The sequence below is a fragment of the Corvus hawaiiensis genome, chromosome 13 (genome assembly GCF_020740725.1).
Source record: "Corvus hawaiiensis isolate bCorHaw1 chromosome 13, bCorHaw1.pri.cur, whole genome shotgun sequence".
NCBI lineage: Eukaryota > Metazoa > Chordata > Aves > Passeriformes > Corvidae > Corvus > Corvus hawaiiensis.
The window spans coordinates 13,423,800-13,436,202 of NC_063225.1; positions in this window are offsets into that span (position 1 = coordinate 13,423,800).

The window sequence follows — 12,403 nt, forward strand, 5'->3', positions numbered from 1 at the left end:
ACTGACCTGACACACAGCATCTCTCAAACTTTCCCCCGGATGATTCACACATATGTGAGCTGGGACCAAAAAAAGCAAAGAGGAAAAAGGCAGGGTACTGTACAGGCTGAGCAAATTTGGAAGAGGTGAGACTGTCCAAGTGTGCCATGCCCAATTCCCTCCTCCACTGCAAGCGCACAGCTACTGATTACAAACACACATTCCTTCCCTTGCCAGTTTAGCTCGGTTTGACAACTGCAAGTGAAATTAGCTTCAGTCCTGTTCATGCGGGAATTATTGTCATCCTTATTAATCTATCCCAATGTAGTAGTTTTTCTTGCTCTGTGGTGCTTTATTTGCTATTTTGTGTGGCCATGCTGTGTGCCAATGCACGGTGCAGCTCCGTGGTACGGGAAGCAGTCAGGAGGCCTTTCCTGGGGAAGAAGGCTAGACAGTAATTGCTGCTTCCTGTGAACAGCTACCAGCTGATGTAGATATGGCCACTTTCATTTCCCTCTTTCTCATTCAAATAATATTTGTAGCTCTGTAAACAGATTAAATGTAATTTTGGATCCTGGGAAACCATCAATATAATCCTTTGGTCAAAGTACGAACAAACAAACAGATCAGTCTTAGCCAGGGAGTTCAGTTGAATCCAGATTTTAAGATACATAGTTTTTGGCAGAAAACAAATTCTGTTAAGTCACCAAAACCTCGCTTTTTTACTGAGAAAGAGGGATTATTATGAATAAATGCCATGGAAATTTGGGCATGATAGCTGTTATTGTCAAACCATGCGCATGTGCCAACACATCGCAGTGTCAGCACTCTGGTGTTTGAGATAATGAAACGCCTGTTCCATTCTTCAGTTTTTCTCCCTCTACCAAAGGAGCAATTTCTCACTATTTCTGCCACTATTTTGTCTGCTTTAGTGATGAATGTCTGAAAACCAGCTGACCTACAACACAAAAGTTTGGTTGTTACATGAACTGTCTGTGGACTAAAGCTCTCATGAAGCTGAACCAGCGGTGGCAACAATGAGATATTTTAAGAGTAAAAGCTTAAAGTCACCTAGACACAAATATCACAGCATGACTGCAAAGCTGAGTTAATGAGCTCAGGTCTACCCTGTCTCAATGACTGCAATATGCATTGCAAAGACTCCAGATCACACAGCACCAGTCCCAAAGTGGGTCTCTGCATCTTAGCCTCCGCCACAAAAATTACATACAGAATAGAAAAACTTGACAAATAGATAAGGAAAGTGAAGGAATGCAGGTAGAAAACAGTTAACATAAACACTTTTTTACAAATTGAGCTAAACTCATGTAAAAAAGTAAATTCTAAAAGAACTTGGAAAGAGACAGTACTGTTTCATACCATGTTACTAACTCAAAGGATAAATAATTTGACAAACTGAAACATTACAAACAGATTTAAAGCAAAATAAGAAATATTTTTTAATTTCAAACAGTACAGCATAGCCGTAGTTAAAACAATAAAATAGGGTGCCTCATATTACTTGCAGGAACTAGATATGCTTCTCAGATCTCTTACATATTCATTACGAAATTTGTTCTACTGTAGCCCAGACACAATTTAAACTATTCCCTCTGCCAGGAGAAACCAAACTTTAAAGGCAAATATTAACTCAACTAGCATGGCTTTCTGGAAAAATAAATATATTTTGATTAGCGTGAGCAGTATTTCAGAAGATGGATCAATTTCCAGTCAAAAAGAAATGAAACAAATCTGATTCAGCAACCTAGTTAGGTAACAGCTCACATGCTTATTACTATATAGGAGCTTAACCACTTTCCTGAAACAGAGTTCCAACATTAGAATGAATCTCCAACAAAACTCAAATCTTTGTTAGATGAAATCTAAAAAATATTATGCAAGTTGGGAAAACTATATTTTCAGGTTTACACAAGTATTTCTTTCTTCAGCATAGCCCCTTCAGGTGGACAAATGCCCTTGTCACTCGGGTAGCTTTGTAAAACTCTGCTGACATAAACCTGGGCGCTGCTCTGTGAAACACTGAATGCTCAGACACACAAGCGGCCGGCACTTATCAAAAAGTTGTTCAACACAGCCCAGAAAAGAGGAAGTTAATTTTCATTTCCTGTTGGACAGCTGACCACATAAAGAAAAACATAATTATACATAGCATGGAATAACATTACATGCAGCTTCATGGTTAATGTCAACACAGTCGGAAAGGCTGGAAATTAAACTACAGCCTTAGTGGAGGTGGTTTCTCTCCTACAGGCCAGCACTTGCTCATGGTGCTAGAGGAGCACAGAGAAAGGATGCATGATTGCTGTTAATGCTGTACTGACTTCAAAAATAAAAAGGAAAAATGAACTTATTTTTTACTGCCATTACCTGCTTTTTTCTTCTTTCACAAGCAATACGTTACAAAGATTTTTGAAGGCCTTAATTTTCCACTGTGTGCTGGTTAAGTGATTTCTTCTCTTCATGTGCTTGATTTGAAAGAGTCATCAAGCAAACTTCCACTAACTCTGCTCATTGCTACTCACAACTTGGGTGCTCAACTCTTAACAGCTCTCTCTTTGCTGTCCCAGCCTGGCTTTGGAGACCCTTTCTTTAGATCATTCACCAAGGCTAAATGAGCTCTGACAACCCTTTCTGGGGATCTGTTTTCCTTTTGCTCAGTTCGTGTGATCTCTAGCATCATCTCCCAAATCAGCCAGAGAAAGTTCGTTCTCTGATTTCCTCTGCACATGGGACAGACAGTATTGTACGGTGCCTCAGGCCAGTGAATGGAGCAGAAGAACACAGGAGTAACTCAGGCCTGCTGCAGAGTTGTTAGACAGCAAGAGAACAGAAACCAGGCACACTGTGAGCAAGCCCCTGAGAGTCTGATACTGTCTCAGAAACTCCTCTGCTAGACTGGGTTGTACAAAATAATACGATGATTTTATTGTATTCAGTATCTCCTTAACCTGATTTTAGTTTAAAACTACTCCACTTCTACTTGAACTACTAATCTTCTAATATTTAAAAAGAGGAGAAAGACTAATTAATAGACTTCAGCAACTTTCCATGACCAGCATCACACTTTTAACACATTACTTTTAACTAGATAGTTCCTAGGAAAAGTCTTGATGTTTGTTGCCACTGAATGCATTAAAATTCATGTCAGAGATAATGACTTCCTCTATAAACAGTGCATTTACAGTGAGTACAGTAGCTTTTCATGCTTCACAGTATCAGCTGTGGGGGTTTTTAGTGCACTTTTGGACTAATTTTGCATTAAGGCTATCTTCTGCTATACAGCTGTTAGTTCAGCCTGGTTAAGAAATGATAGGCAGGTGATCCTCACAGAAGTGAAATCGTCATTCTGGAGGTATCAGTTTATGACAATCTCAGTCCAGAATTTATAATTTTAAGTTTTAATTCTACTTAAGTATCTTTTAAGATTCATTTTACAATGAAAATATGTACTACAGAATTATGCTTATAACCAGAGCTGTTCAATAAGCATTAAAAATTATTAAATGCAACTTTACACTTAATGCCAAGTGTCAAATTTTCAATTTATTGATACCAGCAATAATTTTGCAATTAATATTTTCACTCTTCAAGCTATCTCTTTACAGTAAGAATTCAACTTTTCTTTTATTGCAAACATTTGCTTTTATCTCTACATTCCCCTTGCTGCTTCTTATGCAATGGCATGATCTTGCAAAATCTGAGCTGCCAACACTGAAGAAGAATGTCCAAATCTAAGTAAACAAAATAGCTGTTCCAATGGATCTTTTTATTTTCATCAGGTTTTAGGGAAAAGAACCCACCACCTAGTCTTTGAACTTCAACACCTTTGGAGTGCTCTTTTTAGTCAGGACAGCAAAAGGTGTAAGAGTTGAATTCATTCAAAATTAACTTCAGCCAGTGTTTTATTCTCTCCTACCTTCTTATCTAAAGGTTCAGAACACTTGAACACAGACATTCACTTAATAATGCTAATAAACCACTTGACAACAAATTTTAAAGGATTGAAGAGTCATTTATCTGTTACTACAATGTTTGTATATCTGTCCTAAAACACTCAATGAATATACAACACCTAAATTAAGCAGGGATTAATCTTTGTTTGAGAAAGAAAACAGTAAGGAGTGATGGGATGGAAGCAAGGGAATTTTCCCATTTTATTTGCATATGCAACTAATACATTTTGTATTTATGTACTTGTTTTTGTTACAGATTTGAAATCTTAAATACTTTGGTTTTGTTTGGTTTTTTTTCACAGAAGACTTTCTCCACCAACTGTTACCTCATGAGGCACAAATCCTGGGAAAACCTGAGTTGCAATAAGGGAAAAAAACCATTTTGACCACACAACAGAAATCTTTAAAGCTCTGTCAGATAGGTCTAGCCTCGGAATTGAGCTCAATGTTCAGTCTGGGGTTATTTTTGCCATAGATAGTTTCTTCATAGGACAGATGTTTCCTTGTGCCTGAGTGTCCCATAGTGGTTATACTGCAATCTTACCTCTGCATTCCATCCCACAAAGCAATTCCCATTAGAGAAATTCTGCTCTAGTGTAAGCTAACTTGCACCTTACTACTAAGGCTGACTGCTGAGATGATAACCCGGCAAGTTTAATGAACACATTCAATATATGCATCTCCCAAAAGACTCAGTCCAATTTGTGTTCATGTATAGAAAACAAAGCCTCTGTGCTTTTCCTGGTGACTGTGCTCACATCACAGATGTTCCCTAATGCTGTACTTGGATCTTGAATCTGAGGGACTTCTTAGAGTGCTCTGGGGCATCTGCAGCAAGAGCTGACTTCAATAGAAATTATGGGGCTCAGCATGCCTAAAAACTAGGCCTTGTATTTTTAAAAGCTATCAAACATTCTGTTGTTAAAATAACATCTCTTTTTAGTGTGGCAGTACAACAAAAAGAAACCTCCTATGAATTTCTGCTGGCTCTGCAAAAACAACAATTGCTGTCGGCATTTGTTTATGAAAACAGGCAAAAGATAACAAACCAGCCTTCTCCCCCAAGCTGACAGGGAGCTGCACATCTTTTCCTCCAGCTAGCAAAAAAGTTCCTACCTCCCATAAGCCAAAAAACTTTTCAGTGCAGTTTAATACACAAACAAGTCATGTGTATGCATACTGGGGGTTTACACAGGGGCACAGTGCTTGACTTTTAATTCCTTTTCTTATACTGGCACAAGTTTTCTCACAGAGAGCAGGCATTATCAGGGACGCCAAGGCCTGAACTGGCACTACAGACTCAACGAGCACTTCTTTTATCAAGCAACACAGTATGCACAAAAACATGTGTGATTCTAGTTTAAGGCTAACATTGGATGCTAACATTGGCACATTGAAAATGTTAGAACTTGTTTGTACTTGATACATAATATTAATTTGCTTGGCCATAGCCCACTATAGTCACTGAATATTTCAGAATATTTCACTGAACGAAAAATTAATAAAAACATGCAATTTGATAGTAAAGGCCAGATCTGTTGTGGTGTTGTCAACACAGCAAAGTAACTTTGAAAGCCCTCACCTGCATTCACCCTTGATATACATACTCAAATATATAACGTGGCAAATCCCATGAAAGCAACAGTATAAAATGCTTTTTCCAAATGAATTTACGCTGTGTAGCAGAACATAATCTTCCAAGTGGAGAGGAACTGGATGCAGGTGATGACACACCTATGCAGATAAAATATTCATAATGAGCACAAGAGTATTTGGCTCTTTCAGTCTCTGGGGTTTTGGTTCTAAATACTCAGTTGGGTTTCTTACTGACAACAGCAGGGACAGAAACAATAAATGCAGCCCAGCAATGAACGCTGTAATGAACAGGAATAGCATGGAGAGATTTGCACTTGCTACTGTTATAACTGCAGGGCCCTGCATCTAGGTGACAAGATTGTTTCTTTTTCCAAATCTACCCTGTTAATTGAAAGCCTCTCTGTTGAAAATCAGTGATTTCTTAAAAGCACCTTGGTAGCTCTCTTTAAGTCAGGAGGGGTTGTCTTCCTTAGACAGAGATCTAAGATGTAAAGTGACAGTCTTTTGGAATTTCAGTGATCAAATATAGTGGGAAAAATTCAGTTTGTTTCTAGTTTGCAATAAGTAAAATTAAATTTGTGGAGGAGTCACTGATCTGTTTCAACTCATGTTGCCTTTGTTTAAAACAGGATGAGGAAATGATCTCATTTAGGGAAAAACTGTATACTTCCAGAGCAGACCAATGAACATCTAACAAAACTATCTAGTAGAAGGGTCTAAGAAGTAGATTTTGGTCCATGAGTGACATACAAAATTCTTTCCTTTTTTCTATGTAACTTCACACATGACAGTGTTTCAGGCAGGAAATGGCATAAGATTTCCATTTGCAGTGAAATGAAAGGTCACTCTGTAGCTTTGGGAACAAGCTTGGAAAAGCCTTAGCATATGTTGCAGCAGCCCTCTAAGGGTACCCTCCATTAGAAAGGTTGCCTCTTACACAGTAGGAGGAATTTCCATCATCAGTAAAAGGTATTTCTCCTTTACTTTGACATTGCCATGTTCTCAAATCCTCTGAACCTCTATACTGGAGGACCATCTGCTTTTTTAAAAATTTTCCACGTGGCAGACCATCGCATTGATAAACTAACTTTTTTTTTTTCCAAAAATACCAGCTACCACAACAACAAAAAAATCATACAATTGTCACAACAACCTGATAATATTACAGTGGCCACTTTGAAGAGTGGTCTGAAGAGTATTTGCCAAACCTTTTGATCCCTAGTAATCAGAACAGAAGTGCCCAAAATCCAGAGATTAAAGGATTAGGCCTCAAGAAAGACTTGTGGTATTTCAAGAAAATGTGACTGATGCTCACCACTTATTTTTTACAGTACTGATGAGATTTAGTGTTTAAGGTCCTTTCCTGTTCAGACATAAAAGCTGCTGTAATCAGAGTATTACTAGGGAAAACTACTCTGGTTGGGGATTCAATATGTTTAAATTGTTGAGCCAAGGTTATTGTTTGGATTAGGTTAGGAAGGATGACACTGAAATAAGTAAGCCCCCATAGTGCAGTGAAGCAGAGAAGAACAAAGAAAAATGTTTATATTTTTAAATAGGAATCTGGATAGCACAAGTATGCTGGTTATAGTTATATAAAAAAAAAACCAAAACATTAGACCAGCCTAGAAACTAGGTATTGTATATGTCTACACAAGTACTAGAAATAGAAAAAAAAACCCCAAACATTTCCATGGCACTGAAATCTATATGAAAGCAAAACTGGAGACACTGGAGATGGAAGAGACTTAATAGGTCAGCCTGCCCATCCCCCAGCTCTGTTGTCCCTCAAAATCTGTGTACCTGGTTCCCACATACCTCCCTGACTTCTGCCACACAAAACTTGGCATACACGACTGACATCCGTCAGGGTTATCCTGCCAGGAAACAAAAGATACCAGGGTATAGTGGTGCTAAACCAGCTTAGTGTCTGTAAGTAAGGGCTAAAAAACTTGCACGGACTTCATGTATTCAAACAGCAGCTTTTTTACAGGAGATCCATGGCTATGAATAATACTTGGTCTTCTTCATATTTTAGGGAGCCATTAGAGACGCATGAGAAAATATCAGCACAAAAATATGTTCCAATATATAATCACGCCATTTCAAACACCATTGGATTATTATTACTGATTAGGGGGAAATATCCAACAGCTGTCTGGGGAATTCCCTCGACATCTGGATTATTGATTTAATAGCTATATATTGTCTAGATCCTACCATTCCACTAATGCTTGAAAATACTGTACACAAGTTTTTGGGTTTTTTCCCCTATGATTGCACAATAATAATGTATTTTAGTCTGATTTTTAGGTGAATTCGAGATTAGTTATTATACACTCCACACAACAGAAATATGAAATAGCAATTTTATCTTTTAAAGTAAAAACCAAGATAAGTATTTAAAGCTAACAAGAAAAAAAAAATCAAAAAGCAAAACAAACAAACAAAAAACCAACCGCAAACCAAACCAAACCAACCAAAACCCATCCAGGTTTCCAGAAATCTGCTAAGTATTAAATTCCACTTACAATTCATTCCAAAATTCTGCTCTTCCCTCTCTCCCCTCCCGGAAATTGGAACTAGAAAAATGAAGGAGAAATTTAAGGTAGGGAAACTATTCAAGGGTAAAGTGGCTGTAATGGTTACAGTTGCTTAGGTTACAGTGATATGCTTTGGATTTGACATCCTCTGTTGCACATTCAGAATAAATAAGTAAACAAACAACTGCCTGCTAGCTTGACATTATTTGCCTTCATGTGCGAGCGCTGTAGTCAGCCTGTCTCTGGTTTCCTTCCTTGTGGCTGGGCTGAGCCTGCACAGGCTGTGGGGTTTGTGCAGTGTGAAGCTCCCTGTGCATGCCCTTCTTGGAGGAGGATGCTGTGAAGAGCAGCTCACGTCACGCCGACCAGAGACGTGGCAGCGATGCAATGGAGCAGCCCCGTGGCAACACACACCTCTGCGAGGGCTCAGCGCTCTGCTCTGGAGCCCCGTGCCTGGAAACAGGGCTGCTCACTGAGGGAAGCACCAGTGCTCGGGCCTGAGAGAGGAAATATGGTGTGGGAAACAGTCCTTCTGGGGCTGCCTGGCCCGGAGCAGGGTAATCTAAGCAGTAAAAACGGTCCTGGGCAAACAAACTTGCTGACAAGGAAGCATGGAACATTTTGAGTCATACTGCCTCGGTGAAGCATCCCTCTTCCCTAGGATGGAGGTACAGCAGGCAGCAGCAAGTCCTATGAAAGACTTTTTCTTCTAGAAGTGGAATCAACAGTTGTACAAATGAGAGAGGCCTGTAGTAACAGAAGGTTAATCAAATTTAGCTCTACCACATACCAAAGACAATATATAGCCCTTAATGTGATTCGTGGTCTAAAAATAGTATGCATTTGTAGCATCTATCTATATGTGCTATTTATTTGTTTACAACAGGCCTTAAAATGAAAAAAAAACCACAAAACCAAAGAGCTTGCGCCAGGGTATCAGCTGTTATCTCTTTGGCCTGATACATTTGCAACGATTTTTATGGAAGAAAACACTGTGCCAAACCACTGCTGTTCCTCTGTTTCTGACAAGTAAGGTGATATACAGTGAAATCCTGTCATTGTCCCTCCCCATTGATAGTTTTCTAGGTCTCTACTAAGTATCACAACTTTTATGAAAAGAAAGGAAAATTCTGTGTAATGAATCTCTAAGCCAATAAGAAGATATTATGAAGAAAAATTGTGTCTAAAAGCATGAAGATAATAGGCTCATATAAAAATTTCATGCCTTTGTATTTTTGTTGAAGGAGGAAAGAGAGATCACAAAAAGTGTGCCTGTGGAAGGAAGAGGGCCATGGGTAACAACTAAATAATGCATGTGCTGTGGTTTAATCAAAAGTAAACACTGTATATTGATCCTCAGCAGTCCTCTGCAGTAAACTATTCTAACATCCCAGCAGCTACACATACCCTTCTGTCCCAAACCACTCCTAGCAGCTTTACTTTTCTTCTGTTCTCTATCCTATCTCTTCCTTTGCTGGAAGAAAAACAAAGGCAACATAGTGAACAACTTCATTTTGAATCTAACGTTTCTGTTGGAGTAATTTAATTCTGGGATTTTATAATCCTCAGAAAATAAAAATTGAAACACTTGAAAAATACGGAATGATGATGTACTACTCTATGATGTACTACTCTAATCACTACTGTAATCACGAGGTCCCTAGAAAGAGGTCCCAAGTACAGCTCGTTATGATCACAAATATCACTCTGGTCAAAACCTGTCTCTAACCTGCTGTACACTTCACCTCAAAATGACAAAAACATTTTCATTTTACAGTCACTATGTTTGAGTCAACCCTTAAAAATGATTAAATGGAAAATGGGAATTTGCTAACAAATATTGTTGGCTAAATCTAATACCATTTACCAATGCTATGCTTTCAAATGCCTTTTTTTTTTCCCTCCAAATAAATACTGAGATAAATTTTCCTATCTCCGTATGTATCTTCCTATTGGTTGGGGTCTCTAATATAAGCCTATTCTCTACCCAGTTACCAACTATGTATTAGAGAATTAACCACAACTGTTAAGGTCACATCAGGTCAACTTTAAAGTGATAAAACCTTAATGGAGTAAGGGATCAAGAATGTAACGAAATCTCTTATTTTTTCTAATTTTGTTTTCTACATCTCTGGAGAAATGCTTCAAAGTTCACTAAGAAATACATATCCAAATATACTGATCTTATAATATTATTTCAAATATAGGTAGTTGAATTTTAAATCCAATTGATGTAATATTTCCAAAAATAAATCATATTAAATAAATAATGCTGTGGATCTTAGAAATATTGTGCAAATCTGCAATCCTAAAATGTACATATGTTATTAATCCCAGGGGGTTTTAAACAAGAAGAACCTTGTTTGCTGTGTTTGTTAACATATTTAATAATTTATGATATAATAAATTACCCCTCTTTTGTTTATTAAGACTTAGCTAAAAGCTGGCTAGAAAACCTGTTGCTCTAATCTCTCTAATCTCAACCAGTGATTTTGTTTCCTCAGTATCTAACTAGCAGAGATCTTCTAGCTAATACTTTTGGCATTTTAAGGTGTCATGCTTTTGTAGCTATTTTGTACAAGAACTTTAAAACCAGTAAAGACATTAATAAGACAATATTTTAGTTCTGCAAAAAGAAATAGTACTTTTGGGGAAAAAAAGTTCCTGTTTGGAAAGAGCATATTTCTCCTCTTAGCTTTCATCCTGCCAACCTTTGTTTCCTTCTCTAGTTCCCCTGTTTCTCTTAAAATCCCCCAGGATGTCACTAGAGAGGTTTCTAAAATGTGGCTTTGGTTATGATGTGTTAATGTCTCATAGAATCTACAATTTATTTCTTAACAAAATCTGTCTTTTCCCTGTGGAGGTTAAATCTCTACTATTGACCTCATCCTTTTTGTTTTTCCAAACCAAAAGCACAAATTATGGAGTTTAATTCTGGTTTGGTTTTTTTGGTTTTTTGTTTTGTTTTTTTTTTTTTTAAATGCCACCATTAACCTCTTGCTATTCTTTTTAGTAAAAACACAAAAATTATGGAAATGGACTGACTTCTTGATAGATCACTTTTTTCAAAATCCCCATAACATTTTTCATAGGCTCACTGTTTTCCCCATGTGTCAATACTTTTGATTCAACATTAGTGTTAAACACTTTCATTTTCTATATTGGTATTTCTATTTTTTGCCTTCCACTAATCACATTTGTCCTTTCATTTCACCTTATTTATCCCATAACATTGCCTGTCTCAATGCTCAAAATCTCCAAGTATTTCTTCTGTCTCGCAAGTAATACTTCTGCAGAAATCCTTCAGCACAGACCTTTTATTTCCAGCCAGCTAAGCCCTTCTGATTTCCCTTGTGCAAATCTCTTAATTAAAATCATATACAGCCCACGTAACTCAGTATTGAACTATGTTATTCTTGCTCTATAGATATCTCGTGCAGGACAGTTGGCCTGCTGTCACATGGAGTAGCACAATCCGCTAGGAACTTGGGAAAGGACATGGGAGTGAATGAGCAGATGAGTGGGCAAGTAACCTGCAACCTCCTTCGTGGTGCTGAGCAATGGGACACGAGGCAACGGGCAGAAACTGACACACAGAAAGTTCCAGCTGAACTGAGGAAGAACTTCTCCGCTGCGCAGTGAGAGAGCACTGGAACAGGCTGCCCACAGAGGGCGTGGAGTCTCCCTCACTGGAGATATTCCAGAACCATCTGGACTCAATCCTGTGCCACGCGCTCAGGGATGACCCCACTGTGGTCCCTTCCAACCTGACCTGTTCTGTGTCTCTCAGACTTTGTGACAGACCAGAGTGGAAACAGGCTCATGGGTGATTGGAGGAGAAATGTAGCACAATCAAGCTCTGTGGGGGTGAGGGACAAAAATAATGGAGGGATTCAAACCAGTGGTGGAGGACGAGACTAAAACCAGGCGACAATCACAGAAAAGTGGGTACAGGAAATGCAGAGGCATGACAGCACCGTAGAGCTATAGAGAGGGTGGCACAGTTGCCGTCATGCCGCAAACAGGAGTTTAATGCACTGAAATGAGGGGACGCTGGCAGGACAACGTCTAGCAAGTCCAGAAGGGCTGTAATAAATATTTATTACACTAACAATTGTAATGGCCCCTCAGCCCTTTTCACCTGCCCCTCACCTGAATCCGTGGCAGCCCAGCACCATGCCGGGTGCCAGCCGGTCCCTGCGCACGATCCTGTCCCCGCGGCTGTCGCTGGGACCCTGATACGGAGGGAAGGGAGGAGAGAGTGAAAGAAGGAGGGAAGGAGCGGGGGAGGGCGGCCGCCGGTTGCCCGGG